The sequence below is a fragment of the Lissotriton helveticus genome, chromosome 8 (genome assembly GCF_964261635.1).
Source record: "Lissotriton helveticus chromosome 8, aLisHel1.1, whole genome shotgun sequence".
Lineage (NCBI taxonomy): Eukaryota > Metazoa > Chordata > Amphibia > Caudata > Salamandridae > Lissotriton > Lissotriton helveticus.
Genome location: NC_136069.1, coordinates 1,447,087,275 through 1,447,107,826, shown reverse-complemented (window position 1 = coordinate 1,447,107,826; position 20,552 = coordinate 1,447,087,275).

The window sequence follows — 20,552 nt, the reverse complement described above, 5'->3', positions numbered from 1 at the left end:
CAATAGCTCGTGGAGAATCCTGCGGCCTATATGAAGAAGGTAGATATAAAATGCAGCTGTGTGTGCACAAGCTAGGTAACATAAATTAATGGCTTAATAATTAGCAAAGGGGGTGGGTAACAGAATAAGTCTCAATTCTCTAATTAATTAATGTTTTGTGTTTGTTTGAATAATAGTTTCCAAGAGAGAGGCCTAAGGCCTGTGATAGTTGGTGTTTAGAAACCTGTCCAGAGAAGAGCCTTGCACAAGAAGTGGAAACTTTTACCACATCGACAGTTGTCAGAGAAATACAGTTAAAATAAGTTGTGCTAAACGTGCTCTTGGAGAGACAGATTCAAGAACAGGAAGCAGCAAAATTGCCAAGCTAAGGAAGTCACGGACTGTAACTCGTATGAAATGTTTCATTTTCGAGAAAGCTAAACATCACAAAAAGCAATGGACAATAGAGCTAAAGAAAAGCTCGATTTTGGTATGAAAACGGTGATGACACGTAATGGACTGACATCAGGCAGCCAAAGAGAGTTCTGGATGGCAAAGAAAAGTGTACAATTTAGTGGAGATTAGCTAGTTAGAAAGGTATAAAACCTGGCCCCATGGGCAGGAGGGCGTTTCTCGCTTTCCGATTCCTGATGGGCGTGACGTGCTGTTGGACTCTTTGGCGCACGTAAGGACAGCAGTCTTTATTGACTATTCTTTTTAGGTGGAGCGAGTTTTAGACAGGGAAAAGGAACTTAGGGAATGGAAACTGTTATTTTACTATAATTCATGCTAATTGATTTGCCTTTAAAAATGTCAGTCTAATAAGTCTTTTCCTCAATAAAATGCTGCTTATATTTGGCTAATAAAATAAAGATTTAATTGAAAATGCTCTTTCTTTGAATAATAAATTAAATAAAATAAGATTTTGAAACGACAAGCTGGTCTTATTTATTCATGGTCTTGTTACCATTAGTTGATCCATTTGCCTTAGTGACTTAATTAAAATGATACATGTTTAAAGCCATGGTAAGAAACATTATACTGCAGTTGTATATAAATGTGTAAATAGTTTTATGAATAGTTATGATTAATTAGGTCACATGATTCAGACGCACAAAAATTGTCTCGTTGGTTTATGGTCCTTGGTAAGTGATTCATGATTAATGGTGAGTATTGTGGAGATAGGTAGCGTTGGTGAGACAGTTTTTTATTAAGAGCGCTGGATCAATAACTTGGTAGCAGACTTACGGTTACTATGGTAACGGACAATCTACATGGAAATTACATAGGATTGATGACTAAAACATGTTAAGTTTGTCCAGTTGTTATATGTAGTCGAAAGGATTTTTCCAGCAGTGTGAAAATTCCTGGTATGCCGGCAAAAGTGTAGTGTAACAGGTGAAGTTGCATAGTCCATTTGTTCTGTTTCAAAATAGTGGTAATGTCATATATCATTAGTGTTGTGGACGTACAGCACAAGTTTAGGGATTTTAGGTGTGCGAGGTAGAATGTATAGTGAGGATTGTCTATGAAATCGTAGCTTTCGAGTATAGGGACACTTGTCCTGTTTTAAAACTCACTGTGAAAAGAGTAGTAGAATTTATCCAAACTAGTGTGAAGGGTAAAGAAGCGTCGTCTATTCTTACTGGAGAGTGAGGATCTCTGTGGGTTAAAGTCCTACCAAGATTCATGTATACATGGTTAGGGATTCTTCCATTTGAGTGTGCATAAATGATTTTGTAATATACGATCGAGTGAAACTTTGAATTGTCACTTTAATGTGCATTCAGAGAGAAACAAGTTCATTATTACTTGTTAGAAGGGTAGAGTAGCCTTACTTTATCAACGATTGAATATTCTGTGAGAATAGCGTCGTCTATTTCACGCAAAAGAATACTTCAATGACTGAAAAAGCTGTCACTTTATTTTAGCGAAACAGTCAAATGGTTTGTTTTTCTGTAGTTACTAACTGAATTCCATTGAAAAGATTTGTAAAAATGGCGCTATGAAATTTTTTTGTAAAGGAGGTGTCATTGTCAGAGCGAGCGAGGACAGAGAAGCTGCAACGGCAGTATACGTCACTGGTATCGCGTAGTGATTGGCTAGCATACGTCACAGTATTCGCGCACTGATTGGCTCATGTGACTAGGCAAGCTTGCAGCTGATTGGCTTATCCTGAAAAGCAGTAATTCTATTGGTTGAGCAGAATAGTGACGAAGCTTAAACTGATTGGTTTGTTGGTGAGTTTCGCGCACGGATTGGTTGGTTTTGCGGAACAAACAGGAAATACTTACGTTCTTTTCCGAAGCAAGCGGAATTGTTTTAAAACATGGATTATTATTACATGAAAGAAAAAAAGAAGCTTTCATGGTTTCAGAAATTGAAAAATAAATTGAAACCTGACAAGAAAATTAAAATGCGAGGTGGAAGATTACTTCATAAGTACAAAACACCCGCTGCCTATATGTTAGGTGAATATGGTTATCATACTTGCCTTTGGATGGAGAATTGGATGGAATATTCCAAAAATGATGGTGTATTAGCATGGCCGCAAAATGGATCATTTAATATTATGGTTTTGAAAAACTTAAGAGAAAAAATGATGACTCTTGTACCAAAGCCTAGACCTACTCAATTTGAAGCTTTAGCTGAATGGGAAGATGTGATGTTTGAATTAGAACGAGAAAACAGAGGTGTAACAAAAGGCACTAGACTAGACATAAATAGGGAAACTCATGAGGATAGAATGCGTCGATGGAGACGTGCAGACATGTGTGATGGTCTGTATCCAGCAAGATTTGGTGAGGCTACTGGTCAAAAAAGTACTCAAAAGAAAAATAATAATGCTGAAGATAATGATTTAAAAGATGCGCTTTTAGAAGAAATTTATATTACAAAACAGAAACCGCCACCTTACCAACCAGTTTGTTCATGGTCTTCCCGGAGAATTCCTCCAGGAACTTCTCCAAGTGCTCCTCCTAGAGAAATAATTGATGAAACACCACCGAGATTAAATCAGAATAATGCAAAAACTCCCGAAAGAGTAGAAACAAGAACTAATTCTAGTATTTCAGGAGAAAATAGAAATTATACTGAAACCCCAGTGCAGAGAAATGAAACCCCAAGAAATGTAATGAGAACAGAAAGATGTGAGGAAACACCAAATACCTCAGAATATTTTCGATCGAAAGATGAATTAATACAACAGTTAACTAAAAGCATGGAAGCAGTAACAGTACCAGTAGCGATTGGACCTGTTCTTCCAGTATTTGATCAAAGGGAAGTTAGACATTCAGATTTAACTGTTCCATTAAATGCGGAAATTCAGAAAGTGGCTGAAAAATTTTACTCAGATTTATCAGAAATTCACCGAGAGAAAACAATGATGCCCGATTAAACTTTTAATCAAAGTCCGTCATGTAGAACTCCAACTGGTGCAGAATCTGATGCTGGTACTCCAGAAAAGAGCATAAATAAAATAGATTTAACGCATACCCCACAAACCCCAGAATTTAAATTACTTGATGTTGTAAAACTGAAAGCAGATTTGGAGGAATTGATTATTGGCACAATTGGACCTGACAATTTAAAGCTATATCAGGATGATGAATTATTGTTTATTTGTAAAAGCATACAATGGAAAACGAAAACCAAGTATGACCAATTAGAAGAAATAGCTGCTGAATTAGAAGTTGATTTGAGTAAACAGAAAAATTTGGGAAAACATTACAGAGTGGATTTCACCGAAAAAGACATTAAGAACCTGAATACCACAGGAAGAATAATTCATGTAAAAGAATTGATTGTGTTTCTAAAAAGATTAGGTGAATTAAGTAAATGGAGAGTAAAATGGACAAAGAAAAGAGAGGAAGAAAGAAGAGAAAGAGGAGAAGTAGCAAATCAGTTTCCAATTAGAGAAATAGCAGGAGGTGGATATGTGCATGTTCCATGGACAAGACAGGACATTTTACTGTTCACAAATTATTTTCCTCGGCTGAGAGAAAAGCCTGTGGAATGGTATCGACAGGTAGACAGATTTGTTAAGGTTTCAAAAGTTCTGTGGATTGATCTTGATGGATTCTTTGACATTGTTGTCCCATCGGATCTTTGGACAGAATGCAAAATCTCTACAGATTGGCCCAAAGAAGAACCTGCTCGAGATAGAATAACAGGTGCTCCTTCAGCAGATGTTATGAATCTGTACGATAAGGTAATTGTGTGGTTGAATAACAAGATTCCCCCAAAAGAAGTTGATTGGGTTAAAATAGACAGAACAAATCTAGAGCCAAAAGAATCAGTACATTCATTTTATGAAAGATTACTGCTGGTTTTTAAACAATACAGTGGTTATGAAAAATTGAGTGAGAAAGATATGAGCCACTTCATATACAGATTGTTTATGGCTTAAGACCTGAAATTGGTAAAATGAATAGATCTGGAATAGTTGGCTGGCAATCACTTTCAGTTGATGACATTTTGAGAAAAGCAAAATATTGCAGTGATGAAATAGATGCTAAACAAAAGAAGCTAAAAGAAAAAGCTATGTGGGCACAGGTAAAAGTGGCTGAACAACAGATAGCAACATTAGAAAACAAAAATGTTCATCAGAATCAAGGTAAATTTAAAGGTAATTTTAATAAGCCAAAATTGATAGGAAATATTGAAGAGTTAAAGCAGAAACTCCCATGTTTTAATTGCGGCGTAATTGGACACTGGAAGCGCGAATGTAAGAATCCGCCCAGAAATTTTAAAAATGCGTCATTAAATCCACAGATGCAGAATGAGATAAATCAGCAGCAACAGCTACAGCGACAGGTAGTGAATCAGCAAAGTCAGATTCCACAACCGCAACTTCCAAACTGTGTGAATGTGCAGTGATACAGTACAGAAACAGGATTCTGCGGAGGTGAACAGGTAAACAGACCGCAAAGAGTGAATGTGTCAAATGTTTCTCAACAATATTGGATGAAAGAAAATGGAGGGAGTGATTCTGAGGATTACTTATGACGGTGCCTGAGAGAGGAGGAAGAGTGTGTGCTTGGAGCCACTGTTGAGGTAGATCAGTCTGGTCCATTTGTAAATGGTAAAGTGAATGATGTAGAAATCACTTTTCTCGTGGACACAGGTGCTACCCGTTCTACTGTTAGATCAGTGGAAATAGAAAACCTGCCTCTCTCTGGTGATACTATCCAAGTAGTTGGCGTAGCTAATCAACAAATTAAAACAGATTTAACAGAACGAGTTCAAGTTGAAATTGGCAAATTTAAAGACAAGCATAGATGTGTAGTTTGTAACAGCAGTCCTGTAAACTTGTTAGGAAGGGATATCCTTTGCAAGATGAACTGTAAAATATATTGCTCACCGGATGGTATTGAGCTCCAAACTCAAGAAGAAGATGGGCTTTACAGGTTAATAATGTTAATGGTTGAAGCAGAGGAAAGTAAATTATTTCCTGCATTTGATAAAAATAATCTACCTGAAGAATTAAAAGAGACAGTTAATGCTAAAATTTGGGATTTGACAGGAGATGAAATGGGTTTGATGAAAAATGTAGACCCAGTAAAAATAACAGTGAAACAAGGAGCAGATTATCCAAACATTCCTCAGTATAAAATGAAAGCAGAAGTTATTGAAGGTGTCATATCTGTAATTGACAAATTCATAAAACATGGTGTTCTAAAAGAAATTGAAAGCAGTCCATGTAATTCACCAATTATGGGAATTAAAAAGCCAAACAGAACTTTCAGGATTGTTCAAGACCTGAGAAAGGTTAATCAAATAGTTGTTCCATGTTGCCCAGTTGTACCAAATCCAGCGGTAATCCTATATCAGATTCCGCATGATGCAGAATGGTATACAGTTATAGATCTTTGTAACGCATTCTTTACTGTTCCGTTGCATCCAGAAAGCCAACAAATGTTTGCGTTCAGGTTCCAAGGGCGTATCTTAGCATGGTGGCGTATCCCTCAAGGGTATACAGAGAGTCCATCTATTTTTAATCAGTTGTTAAAGAAATCCTTGGAAAATCTAGATTCACCTGGAAAATCAACATTAGTGCAGTATATTGATGATCTCCTTGTGGCTGCAAAAACACGAGATAATTGTGTAACAGATACCGTTACTCTTTTGAATCACCTGGCAGATGAGGGACATAAAGTGTCTCCTGCGAAATTACAGTTTTGTAAACAAGAAGTAAAATATCTTGGTCACAGAATTGCGAAAGGAATCAGGCAAGTAACAATTGAAAGAATACAAATGATTCAGGGAATGCAACCTCCAAAAACACAGAGACAGGTCAGAATGTTTCTAGGAATGGTGGGTTATTGTCGTCAATGGATTAGTGGATTTTCAGTTATTGCAAAACCTTTGCAGAGATTGACAAAAGCTGATATAAAAGACCCAATTACCCTAACAGAAACTGAGTTAGAAGCTTTTGAACAGTTAAAAAGAAGTTTGTGTGAAGCTCCAGCATTGGGAATGCCAGATTATGAAAAGGAATTTGAGCTGTATTGCAGTGAAAGGGAAGGTTGTGTCCTGATTCAAAGACATGGAAAACTGAGAAAGACAATAGCTTATTTCTCAGCGGTTCTTGATCCTGTTGCAAAAGCATTACCAGGTTGCTTAAAAGCAGTAGCTGCAACAAGTGTAAGTCTGGAACAAAGTGAAGGGATAATAATGGGATTTCCTTTAAAAGTATATGTACCCCATTCAGTTGAAATTCTCCTCACCAGAAGCAAAACACAGCATTTGACAAGTAACAGGCTAACCAAATATGAGAAAGTTATTCTGGGATCAGATAACGTTTCGATTGCGAGATGTGTGAATTTAAATCCTTCCACATTATTGCCTGATGGTACTGTAACAGAAATCAGAAATGAAAATGATGTTGATCATGAATGCTTGTATGTTTTAGAATATTGCACCAAACCTAGGCAGGACATTAAAGATGTCCCATTACCTGAATCAGATTTTGTTTATTTTGTTGATGGTTCATGCTTAAGAACAAATGAAGGTGTTCTGAGTGCAGCATACTCTGTCTGCACAGTTGCAGATGTAGTTGAAGCATCCTGTCTCAAAGGAATTCATTCAGCTCAAGTAGCAGAATTGATTACTTTGATTTGTGCATGTGAAAGAGCAAAAGAATTAAAAATTACCATAGTGACTGATAGTCAGTATGGATATGGCGTAGTCCACGATTATGGCCAGCTCTGATCTCAAAGAGGTTATTTAACTTATGCGGGAACTCCAATTAGGAATGCAAAATTGATCAAATGATTGATCGATGGTATTCAGCTACCAGAGAAAATTGCTGTTGTGAAATGTACAGCGCACAAGAAAGGAGAGGATTATATGACAAAGGGGAATGCATATGCAGGTGAAATTGCGAAATTTTGCGCAAAGAATAATATGTCCATTAATCGGGAAAAAGACAATGAACATGTTTTGAATTCACTTATGCTAACATCTGTAGTTGAGACATGGTAAGGAGTAAAAGATTTACAAGATGAGGCAGATGATGAGGAAAAAGACACATGGTTAAAAGTAGGTTGCAGACAGCGAGAAGAAGATGAAATTTGGGTTTACAAAGATGACAGACCAGTAATGCCAGATTGCATGATTGCTGACATGGCACGAATGTATCATGGTCCAGGACATTTAGGAAGAGATTCAATGATCAGGTTGTTTAGGCAGACATGGTACAATCCAAAATTTAGAATAATTGCAGAATCTTTTTGTCAGAGATGTTTGATCTGCCAGCAGATCAATCCAAACAGAAAAACAGTTGTGAGCATGGGAACCATAGGACGGGAGGGTGGTCCTTTTACCAGATTACAGCTTGATTTTATTGACATGCCACCCCACAATAAATTGAGATACGTTTTGGTGATAATCTGCCTGTTTTCGAGATGGGTGGAAGTGTTCCAGACATGTCACAATGATTCAGTTACTGTGGCAAAATAGCTTTTAAGAGAAATCATACCAAGGTAAGGATTTCCGGTGACGGTCGAGACTGATCGTGGCACACATTTTGAAAACAGATTGCTACAATTGATTTGTGAAGCACTGGACATAAAGCAAATGCTACACTGTGCTTACAGACCAGAAGCATCAGGTGTTGTTGAACAAGTGATTGGCACAATAAAGAATGGAATAGCAAAAATGTGTTTACCTACAGGAATGAAGTGGACAGACGCACTTCCACTTGTTTTGATGTCTTTGAGAAGTACTCCAGATAGAAAAACAGGTTTACGCCCTCATGAAATACTCATGGGCAGAGTCATGAGACAAGCATTTGTTCCAGTTGACAAACTATCTAGCATTAATGATAGCGTCATATTGGAATACTTTAAGAACCTATCTGGCGTGGTGACTTCTGTGTTCCATCAGGTGGGAACTGAAGTGATAACAAAGGAAAAGGAGCAAGCTCATGATCTGTTACCCGGAGACTGGGTGAGAACAAAAGTACACCGAAGAAGAAACTGCCTAGTACCCTGGTGGCAAAAGGCAAGACAGGTGATACTTGTCACAACAAATGCATTAAAGTGTAAAGGTTTGAAGAGATGGATTCATGCTAGTCACACCATTTGTGTACCACCACCTGAAAATCCTGACGAAGGTGACACTACAGCTGATTCAGACTCTGAAGAAGAACCTGAAAGAAATCCAGATCCTGAAGATCGACAAGGAAGTCGACATATGGAAGAAGATTCAAATGCGAATGAGGCATTGAATGATGAAATTGAAGAGGTTGTGATACAAGACTCTGAAAATGATCAAGATCTGCTAGAAAAAGAAGCAGAAAAGGAGTCTGAACAAAGAGTAATTCAAGATCAGGAGAGTATTGAAAAGCAGATTGGAAGCTCTGGAAGAAGGAACAAAAATTCTGAAACTGGTGGATTGGAAGTAATTGAAGAGGAAGAAGAAGACGAATTACCAAGTACCAGCTATAAGGATGATGTTCCTAACAGAGTGAAGCTGACGAGTAAAGAAGTACCTGAATCTAAAGCTGATATCACAGAGAGTGAAACTGATGAAAGTGATGATGAATCCAATGTGAAAAGATCAAGGAAAGGAGCTTGGAGAGTAGAGTGTAACTTAACTGAGCCAAAGAAGAAATTATCAAGAAAAGGAGATAATTGGCCAAATGATAATGAGTGCCTAAAATTCAAATTAGTGAACAGATCAAAGGATCGGGTTAATGAAGTCTCAAGTCAGAAAGGTGACTCTGATAAGAAAAATCAAGCAGGAAAGAAAATAGAAGTGATTAGCAGTAGGGCAAAGAGAGTGATAAAACCTAATCAGAAATATAAGTCACCTGAGTGGACTTATATTATAATTCCACCAGTAGTGGAAGTGAATAGCAGTAGTCAGGAAGATTTAGATGACACAAGTGATAATGATTGATTTTGTTTCTACACAAAGTTGAAATTTGTATTTGGCACAAGGCCGAAGAAACTGTGTTAGGTGACACAAGGTAGAAGAAATTGTGTTAGCTGGAAAAACACATTGATGTAAGGTCGAAGAAAAGCTGTTAGAAAGTAGGGTTTTCTTAAAAAAAAAAAAAAAAAAAAACAGGGTGTTGTGTGTATATTTAGTGTATATTTAGACATTTTTGATTTTTTTTGTAAGGCTCTTGTTTCAAAGGAAAAATGCCTTCTACTAATAGCAATTTTAGATGCTCTATCTTAAGAAGATGTTGCAAAATGTCTTTTATTTGTGTGATCTTATTAATTTTGGTTTGGTTAATTTTAGCTGTCATTTTCCCTTTTGGAGTTGACAAAGAATTGTACAAAACTAATATGACAAGTAAAGTTGTGGCTAAACAAGATAACCATGGTGCAGTAGGTAAAACTAACAGAGTTATTGAGCACAAGCCAGAGATCCACCAAGATAGATCTGTTGGTGATTTTTCTAGTAATACCTTCTCAAGACTTTTATCTGAATATGTTAAGGTGATGGATGTGAAAGATTGTTACATTTGTGTGAAATCTGTCTCTGAAGGCGTTACATATAACATGCTTCCTCTTACTTATGGCATCACATGTAGTGTAATAGCTAGTTTGTTTTATCGGACAGGTCGTTTAGAGTATTATTACTCTAACTATGACGAGATTTTTGCTAATCTAAAAGTGGACAACAGCCTGAATAAACTGAAACATGCTAAACAGATGAGGGAATTTTTCATAGTAACTAATGAACTTACTTATGAGTATGCTTTTAAAAACAATCTAACATGCAAGTTGAGGTCGGAAGAGAAATCTTTCTTAAACATGGTTGAAGAGAGAAGGGCAATTTATAAACGAAACGAGATGCTGAAACAAACCAAATCTAAGTTTCGGCAGATTGAGGATGAAAAGCTCAGTGAGAATGTCGCTATTCACATAGATAAACCTGTAAGTGGAAAGCTTTGTATTAGAAGAGACAATACGCTTTTTGACAATTACTTCGTAGGTGCTAGTCAATGTGAAGATACTTATCAAATCTTAGGTGGATGGGGATTCAAAGGTGGCAAAGATCCAATTTTTCCTGGAATTTATTTTGTGTGTGGGGATAAAGCTTATTACAATCTCCCAGACCACTGGTATGGGACTTGCTACGTTGGGTTAGTTTTTCCGAAAAACGTTCATGTTGATAGAAATGCAAAAGGTTCATTTGAAATTAGCAATCATCTGAGCAGATTCAGAAGGGAAAGCTTTTCAGAAATTTTGGGTGACATATTTGGTGCAGTAATACCTATGGTGGGTATAACCCTGAATGCAGTTAAAATCAGAAAAATGTCTACAATTGTTGATAGATTGTCTACTGACACTGCTAGTGGATTCCAATTAGTAAATACAGAACTTATTGCCATGAGATCGATGGTAATGTAGAACCGTCTTGCTCTAGACATTCTGCTAGCTAAACAGGGAGGAGTCTGTGGAATTTTGCATGTTCAGCATTGCTGCACATATATCCCAGACAAGAGTCAGAACATAGAATTGTACATCAAGAATATTACTGAATTACATGCTGAGATAGAACCTATAGAAGATGAAGAATTTTCAGAACGTTTCAGCAAAAGATTTGCAGCAATCAAAAACTGGTTTCAAGAAATTGGTAGTTCAATTTTAGGCAAAATACTGTGTCCTTTATTACTTGTAGTCTTTGTGATATTTTTATTAAAAATTAGTTGCATGTTACCCAAGAGAAAGAAATTTCTAAGGGAAAAGAAAAGAATTTACAAACTTAGAAAAGAACAGGAAAAAGAAATAGAATTAGAAGAGTTCCGTAGATCCCAATATGAGAGTTACAAGCAAACAGCAGAATCAAAAGTTTAGAAACACTAATACTGTGAATGTCCAAAACATGTTCAAGGGTTAAAATTTTTGCTAAAATTTTTGGGTGTAGTTTGGTGATTTTGAAATCACCAGCTGAGGGAGTTTATGGAGCGAGATACAGAATGAAATTTCGTTAAAACTCGCAAAGTTAAACTTCCATAAAACTGTAACCTTATTAACAAACATGAAATGAAAAGTACTAATCAACCTAGTTTTAAAATGCATTTGCACAACACGAGGGACTAACTTATGTGCTCTATGTTGCAATTGCAAGTACGTGAAAAATAATAAACTAACCTTGTCTATTGTCTTTGTCAGTATTAAATGCAGCTGTTTAACTAATGGCATGTGCTTATTTGTGTGCTTATGTTATGTCTTTTCTGTGGCAATAGCTCGTGGAGAATCCTGCGGCCTATATGAAGAAGGTAGATATAAAATGCAGCTTTGTGTGCACAAGCTAGGTAACATAAATTAATGGGTTAATAATTAGCAAAGGGGGTGGGTAACAGAATAAGTCTCAATTCTCTAATTAATTAATGTTTTGTGTTTGTTTGAATACTAGTTTCCAAAGGAGAGGCCTAAGGCCTGTGAAAGTTGGTGTTTAGAATCCTGTCCAGAGAAGAGCCTTGCACAAGAAGTGGAAACTATTACCACATCGACAGTTGTCAGAGAAATACAGATAAAATAAGTTGTGCTAAACGTGCTCTTGGAGAGACAGATTCAAGGACAGGAAGCGTCAAGATTGCCAAGCTAAGGAAGTCACGACTGTAACTCATATGAAATGTTTCATTTTCGAGGAAGCTAAAAGTCACGAAAAGCAGTGGACAATAGAGCTAAAGAAAAGCTCGATTTTGGTATGGAAACGGTGATGACACATAATGGACTGACATCAGGCAGCCAATGAGAGTTCTGGATGGCAAAGAAAAGTGTACAATTTAGTGGAGATTAGCTAGTTAGAAAGGTATAAAACCTGGCCCCATGGGCAGGAGTACTGAAAAGAAGGGGTCTCAGTGTGAGAACAATAATTCTACTGATTGATATTGAAAGGAATTAATCAACAATGAATGAATCCGACATTGTTTTAATTCACAATGAGGAACAATATAGTAAATATATTAACACTTCATCAATGCATAAGGTAGGTTGAACAGTGCCCAGGAGGGGGAGGAAGGTGATTATGTGAGGATGGTGTGGTAAAGGTTTGTGACAATGAAAATCAAGAAAATATAAAAAATTACATTTGTGTTTCTATTACAATACACAAAGGACAAATGAACTGATGGTTCACTATACCAATATATACAATTGTCATACTCCAATAATGCAACCAATGTCAAATATACGTATGGAGTTGACGTAAAGGGAGACGTTGTCGACGTTTCGACCCTCAGGTTATCGCAGGGTTAGTCGAGCCCTTGCAGCGGGGTCTTCTTCAGGACAGGGAGGTGGGCGGGCAACCGTTAGGCTTATCACTCTATCTTTTCACTGCTTGTGTCGTCAAGATTAATATCATAATTCAATGGAGGTGAAAAAGAGAGAGGCGGAGGAAGAGGCCAGCCCTGGGGCGGCGTACCAGTCAATATCAGCGTCGTCCAATAGGATCGGCGATGGTTGAATAATATGTAGCGGCGTGCCAGTCAATATCAGCTTCGTCCGGAGGGATCGGTGATGATTAAAGAGTATAGGGTTCAACATCGATTGGTGAGTTGACCGAATGCCGATCAGATCAGGCATCAAACTGCGCTCGCGTCTGACGTCGGACGCGAGCGCAGTTTGATGCCTGATCATCACCGATCCCTCCGGACGAAGCTGATATTGACTGGCACGCCGCTACATATTATTAATAATATATAATATATAAACTATATAATAGTTTTGTGAATAGTTATGATTAATTAGGTCACATGATTCAGACGCACAAAAATTGTCTCGTTGGTTTATGGGCCTTGGTAAGTGATTCATGATTAATGGTGAGTATTGTGGAGATAGGTAGCGTTGGGGAGACAGTTTTTCATTCGGAGCGCTGGATCAGTACCAACTACAAGGCTCTTCACCGTTGTAGAGTATCAGCCTGCAAGGCCCCAGTACCAGCCAGGCGTGGAGAGGACGCAGGTGATGTGTGGAGCAAACTTAGGGAGTGGCCACCATGATCGACTTAAAGCTACGACTCTGATCAAAGCTAGTTCTTCAAAGAAAAACATTTTTGTTTGGTAGATGGTTAGAGTCAAGTGATCAATGTCAGGTACCCCACAAGGCTTACCTGCTGCTTGTGAAGTATTCTCACGGAGAAGACAGGAGCTCCTGCCCCTTTACCCACCTTACCCCAGCTATGGAGTGTACATCAACCGGGATGAAGATGGGACCGGGGATGATAGCTAGAGATGACGGAAAATGGTGCTCGGAAGACCAGAAGAGGACCACCCTTGGAATGAAGAAGGACTGTCGACTCTAGCTGTAGGAAAGACAGAGGGACCCAGTTATATCTGGCTCAAGTATAACCCTCTCTAGGTAGTACGTCCTGTGCGCATGCGGACCAGCTCTTACCTCGGGGAATGTAGGACCCATCGTGGAGATGTCATCAGGAAAACCAGTAGAAAGGTAGCGATCCTCAGCTAAGCCGTAGGTGAGTACAAACAACTCCACAGGTCAGTAACCTCAGCTCTGTGAAGTTCTCAGGAAACTAGGCAAAATAAAATCTTACGTAAATGTAGTCATTGGAACTGCTTGAAGTTCTTCAGCCCAAAACAAAAAGGTAATAAGCGCTCCTGCGGAATGTAGACAAAAACAAACTAGCGCTCCTGCGCGGGGAAATATTCCAAACTAAATACCTATGTAGTAAAACCCAAACAAGCGCTCCAGCGCGGTGATAGCAGGCAGCCAGTAGGCGCTCCAGCGCGGTGATTTAAAGCAGCCAGTAAGCGCTCCAGCGCGGCGTTTCAGGGCAGCTTGGCGAACGTTTCGAGCGCGACCTCAGGCATTCCTGAAATGAGGCCCAGCGCTGAAAACGAGCATGCGGGTCTAAAAACGGGAGCAGGCAAGGTGGCCAGTATCGGCGTTTAATCAGAAGCGCTGAACCGGGGGAACAGCTGTGGTTTATGTGGTTTCCCCCAGAAGCGCTTGGGTGGGTTGGCGGCTTCCAGTCTCAATGACTAGACCGCAACCCGCTCGCCCGTGTGAGGAGGTGAGGGAGCCTGATCGTGCATGCGCGGCAAAAGGGAAGGCGCTGCGGACCCCGGGAACGATGACGGTCAAGTAGCAATAGCAAAGGAATTGTGAGATGACCTTCACCCTGGGTTGTTGTAAAAGTTTTCAAAAGGGCTGTGAAGGTGTAAGACAGGGGTGCCCAAACCAGTCCTGGCGGGCCGTATCCATGCCAGATTTTTGGGATATCCCCATCTGGGGATCACGGTTCGATCCCCGGCACCGGCGGCAGATTAGCCCAGCACCAGGTGACTCTGGGAAATAGCTGGCGCCGCGGCTAGGGCGGCTGACTCCGGAATCTGGAGATTTTTTTATTTAAGGTTTTTGTAGAGCGCGTAGTAACCCTCGAGCATCCCAGAGATCAGGGTTCGATCCCCGGCACCGGCCGCAGATTAGCCCAGCACCACGTGACTCTGGGAAATAGCTGGCGCCGCGGCTAGGGAGGCTGACTCCGGAATCTGGAGATCACGGTTCGATCCCCGGCACCGGCGGCAGATTAGCCCAGCACCAGGTGACTCTGGGAAATAGCTGGCGCCGCGGCTAGGGCGGCTGACTCCGGAATCTGGAGATTTTTTTATTTAAGGTTTTTGTAGAGCGCGTAGTAACCCTCGAGCATCCCAGAGATCAGGGTTCGATCCCCGGCACCGGCCGCAGATTAGCCCAGCACCATGTGACTCTGGGCAATAGCTGGCGCCGCGGCTAGGGCGGCTGACTCCGGAATCTGGGGATCACGGTTCGATCCCCGGCACCGGCGGCAGATTAGCCCAGCACCATGTGACTCTGGGCAATAGCTTGCTTAATCTTCCCAACGGCCCCTAGCGCCTAGAGACCCTTACGGGCGATTGTGCGCCTTACAAATGTGGATTATTATTATTATTATTATTATTTGGGCCGACTCCGATCCGGTTCGTAAAAGCACATCTGCCCGAATCTGTCGGACAACCACGTACGCCCGGGAGAGGACTGCCCGGGACCCGTGGAGCCCGTCCTGGTCACTCTGACCTGCCATCGGCCTGGAGAAGGGAGCGCCGGACGCCCGGGGGGAGGACTGCCCGGGACCCGTGGAGCCCGTCCTGGGCACTCTGACCTGCCGTCTGCCCGGGGAAGGGAGCCCCGGACGCCCGGGGGGAGGACTGCCCGGGACCCATGGAGCCCGTCCTGGGCACTCTGACCTGCCGACGGCCCGGGGAAGGGAGCCCCGGACGCCCGGGGGAGGACTGCCCGGGACCCGTGGAACTCGTCCTGGGCACTCTGACATGCCGCTGACCCGGGGAAGGGAACCCCGGACGCCCGGGAGCCGTGGAGCCCGTCCTGGGCACTCTGACAAGCCGTCGGACCGGGGAAGGGAGCCCCGGACGCCCGGGACCCGTGGAGCCTGTCCTGGGAACTCCGGCATGCCGTTGGCCCAGGGAAGGGAGTCCCAGATACCCGGGACCCGTGGAGCCCGTCATGGGCACTCTGACAAGCCGGTGTCCCGGGGAAGGGAGCCCCGGACGCCGGGGACTCGTGGAGCCCGTCCTGGGCACTCTGGCATGCCGTTGGCACGGGGAAGGGAGCCCCAGATGCCCGGGACCCGTGGAGCCCGTCCTGGGCACTCTGACAAGCCGTTGTCCCGGGGAAGGGAGCCCCGGACGCCGGGGACTCGTGGAGCCCGTCCTGGGCACTCTGGCATGCCGTTGGCCCGGGGAAGGGAGCCCAAGATGCCCGGGACCCGTGGAGCCCGTCCTGGGCACTCTGACAAGCCGTTGTCCCAGGGAAGGGAGCCCCGGACGCCCGGGACTCGTGGAGCCCGTCCTGGGCATTCTGGCATGCCGTTGGCCCGGGGAAGGGAGCCCCGGACGTCCGGGGCCCGTGGAGCCCATCCTGGGCACTCTGACAAGCCGTTGGCCCGGGGAAGGGAGAGCCGGACACCCAGCGGAGGAATGCCCGGGACCCATGGAGCCCGTCCTGGGCAATCTGACCTGCCGTCGGCCCGGAGAAGGGAGCGACGGACGCCCGGGGGGAGGAATGCCCGGGACGCATGGAGCCCATCCTGGGCACTTTGACATGCCATCGGCCTTGAGACCCGGGGGACGACTGCCCGGGAAGCATGGAGCCCGACCTGGGCACTCGCTCATGCCGTTGGCCTGGAGACCCGGGGGACGACTGCCCGGGGCGCATGGAGCCCGACCTGGGCACTCGCTCATGCCGTTGGCCTGGAGACCCGGGGGACGACTGCCCGGGACGCATGGAGCCCGTCCTGGGCACTTTGACATGCCGTTGGCCTGGAGGAGGGAAGCCCCGGGTGTTGTTACCCAGGCATAGCCCATCTGGTCCCCCTGGCAGAGAACCACCAGCCTTGCAGGGGTGTCCGGGCATACCCTTACCCCTAGTAATCCGGAGGAAAATTACCCCCCTTTCTTGTAATCTGTGCACACGAGTTGACAGAGGGGACCCAAGGCGTAAAAGTACCCGACCTCCTGGAGCCCTCGCTGGGATCGGGGAGGCAAATGGCACCTCATAGGGACTTCCAGGGAGGTTTGGCCATCTGGTCGCCCTTTTGGATAGCATTGCGTGCGACCAGATGGCCGAGGGGAAAGGTGCAACCAGGTGGCCGGGAACGAAAGGACTCCCTGCTTCCCACCCCGAGCCTTCGTGGTAGGGCTGCTGCCTGCCCACGCCGGGCAGGGCTCGGGGACCCCGGCTGGGCCTCAGGCACGGTGAGGACCACCGGAGCTCCCAGGCCCGGTCGCCCGGGACAACGACTGCCCGGGACGCATGGAGCCCGTCCTGGGCACTTTGACATGCCGTCGGCCTGGAGACCCGGGGGACGACTGCCTGGGACGCATGGAGCCCGTCCTGGACATTTTGACATGCCGTCGGCCTGGAGACCCGGGGGACGACTGCCCGGGACGCATGGAGCCCGTCCTGGGCACTTTGACATGCCGTCGGCCTGGAGACCCGGGGGACGACTGCCTGGGACGCATGGAGCCCCTCCTGGACATTTTGACATGCCGTCGGCCTGGAGACCTGGGGGACGACTGCCCGGGACGCATGGAGCCCGTCCTGGGCACTTTGACATGCCGTCGGCCTGGAGACCCGGGGGACGACTGCCCGGGACGCATGGAGCCCGTCCTGGGCACTTTGACATGCCGTCGGCCCGGAGAAGGGAGCGCCGGACACCCAGGGAAGGACTGCCCGGGACCCATGGAGCCCGTCCTGGGCAATCTGACCTGCCGTCGGCCCAGGGAAGGGAGCGGCGGATGCCCGGGGGGAGGAATGCCCGGGACGCATGGAGCCCGTCCTGGGCACTTTGACATGCCGTCGGCCCGGAGACCCGTGGGACGACTGCCCGGGACGCATGGAGCCCAACCTGGGCACTTTGACATGCCGTCGGCCTGGAGACCCGGGGGACGACTGCCCGGGACGCATGGAGCCCGTCCTGGACATTTTGACATGCCGTCGGCCTGGAGACCCGGGGGACGACTGCCCGGGACGCATGGAGCCCGTCCTGGGCACTTTGACATGCCGTCGGCCCGGAGAAGGGAGCGCCGGACACCCAGGGGAGGACTGCCCGGGACCCATGGAGCCCGTCCTGGGCAATCTGACCTGCCGTCGGCCCGGAGAAGGGAGCGGCGGATGCCCGGGGGGACGACTGCCCGGGACGCATGGAGCCCGTCCTGGGCACTTTGACATGCCATCAGCCTGGAGACCCGGGGGACAACTGCCCGGGACGCATGGAGCCCAACCTGGGCACTTTGACATGCCGTCGGCCTGGAGACCCGGGGGACGACTGCCCGGGACGCATGGAGCCCGTCCTGGACATTTTGACATGCCGTCAGCCTGGAGACCCGGGGGACGACTGCCCGGGACGCATGGAGCCCGTCCTGGGCACTTTGACATGCCGTCGGCCTGGAGACCCGGGGGACGACTGCCCGGGACGCATGGAGCCCGTCCTGGGCACTTTGACATGCCATCGGCCTGGAGATCCGGGGGACGACTGCCCGGGACGCATGGAGCCCGTCCTGGGCACTTTGACATGCCGTCGGCCTGGAGACCCGGGGGACGACTGCCCGGGACGCATGGAGCCCGTCCTGGGCACTTTGACATGCCGTCGGCCTGGAGATCCGGGGGACGACTGCCCGGGACGCATGGAGCCCGTCCTGGGCACTTTGACATGCCATCGGCCTGGAGACCCGGGGGACGACTGCCCAAGAGCCATGGAGCCCGTCCTGGGCAATTTGACAAGCCGTTGGCCTGGAGGAAGGAAGCCCCGGGTGGCCTAGGGAGGTGTTACCCAGGCATAGCCCATCTGGTCCCCCTAGCAGAGAACCACCAGCCTTGGAGGGGTGTCCGGGCATACCCTGCCCCCTAGTAATCCGGAGGGAAATTACCTGACATTCTTGCAATCTGTGCACACAAGGTGACAGAGGGGACCCAAGGCGCGAAAGTACCCGACCTCCTGGAGCCCTCGCTGGGATCCGGGAGGCGAATGGCACCTCATCATGACTTCCAGGGCGACCAGATGGCCGAGGCGAGAGGGGCGACCAGATGGCCGGGACCAAAAGGACGCCAATCTGCCTGCCCCGGAGCTGCAGGGCTCTGGGGCTGCAGGGTTCCGGGGGCTGCAGAGCTGCAGGTCTCTGGGGCTGCAGGGCTCCGGGGCTTCAGGCCTCCCCGGGCCCTGATGGACCCTCCGTCCCGGGTACCTCCGACCCCCGGCCGGCTTGCAGGACGGAGGGGGGATTCCCGCACCACTGGGCCCTGCCGGACGGGGCTCAAGCCCCGGGCCCGGTCCCCGGCCCCAGTCCCGGCTTTCCAAACCCTATGCCGGGCCGGGGAGAGCCTCCCCTGGGCCCCCGGTGGACCCTCCGTCCCGGGCGCCCCGGACCCCCGGCCGGATTGCTGGACGGAGGGGTACCAGCACCCTCGGGGCCTGGCCAGATGGAGTTCAAGCCCCGGGTCCGGTCCCACCTTCCGAACCCTAGCCAGGCTGGGGAGAGTCTCCCCGGGAACCGGTGGAGCCCCGTCCCCAGCGCACGGACCCACTGGTGGCCTGCGGGACAGGGGGCTCCAGCACCCTCGGGGCCTGGCCAGATGGAATTCAAGCCCCGGGTCCGGTCCCACCTTCCGAACCCTAGCCAGGCTGGGGAGAGCCTCCCCGGGAACCGGTGGAGCCCCGTCCCCAGCGCACGGACCCACTGGTGGCCTGCGGGACAGGGGGCTCCAGCACCCTCGGGGCCTGGCCAGATGGAGTTCAAGCCCCGGGTCCGGTCCCACCTTCCGAACCCTAGCCAGGCTGGGGAGAGCCTCCCCGGGAACCGGTGGAGCCCCGTCCCCAGCGCACGGACCCACTGGTGGCCTGCGGGACAGGGGGCTCCAGCACCCTCGGGGCCTGGCCAGATGGAGTTCAAGCCCCGGGTCCGGTCCCACCTTCCGAACCCTAGCCAGGCTGGGGAGAGCCTCCCCGGGCCCCGGTGGGGCCCCGTCCCCAGCGCCCGGACCCACTGGTGGCCTGCGGGACAGGGGGCTCCAGCACCCTCGGGGCCTGGCCAGATGGAGTTCAAGCCCCGGGTCCGGTCCCACCTTCCGAACCCTAGCCAGGCTGGGGAGAGCCTCCCCGGGCCCCGGTGGGGCCCCGTCCCCAGCGCCCGGACCCACTGGTGGCCTGCGGGACAGGGGGCTCCATCACCCTCGGGGCCTGGCCAGATGGAGTTCAAGCCCCGGGTCCGGTCCCACCTTCCGAACCCTAGCCAGGCTGGGGAGAGCCTCCCCGGGCCCCGGTGGACCCTACGTCCCGGGCACCCCGGATCCCCGGCCGGATTGCAGGACGGAGGGGTACCAGCACCCTCGGGGCCTGGCCAGATGGAGTTCAAGCCCCGGGTCCGGTCCCACCTTCCGAAACCTAGCCAGGCTGGGGAGAGCCTCCCCGGGCCCCGGTGGAGCCCCGTCCCCAGCGCCCGGACCCTCTGGTGGCCTGCGGGACAGGGGGCTCCAGCACCCTCGGGGCCTGGCCAGATGGAGTTCAAGCCCCGGGCCCGGTCCCACCTTCTGAACCCTAGCCAGGCTGGGGAG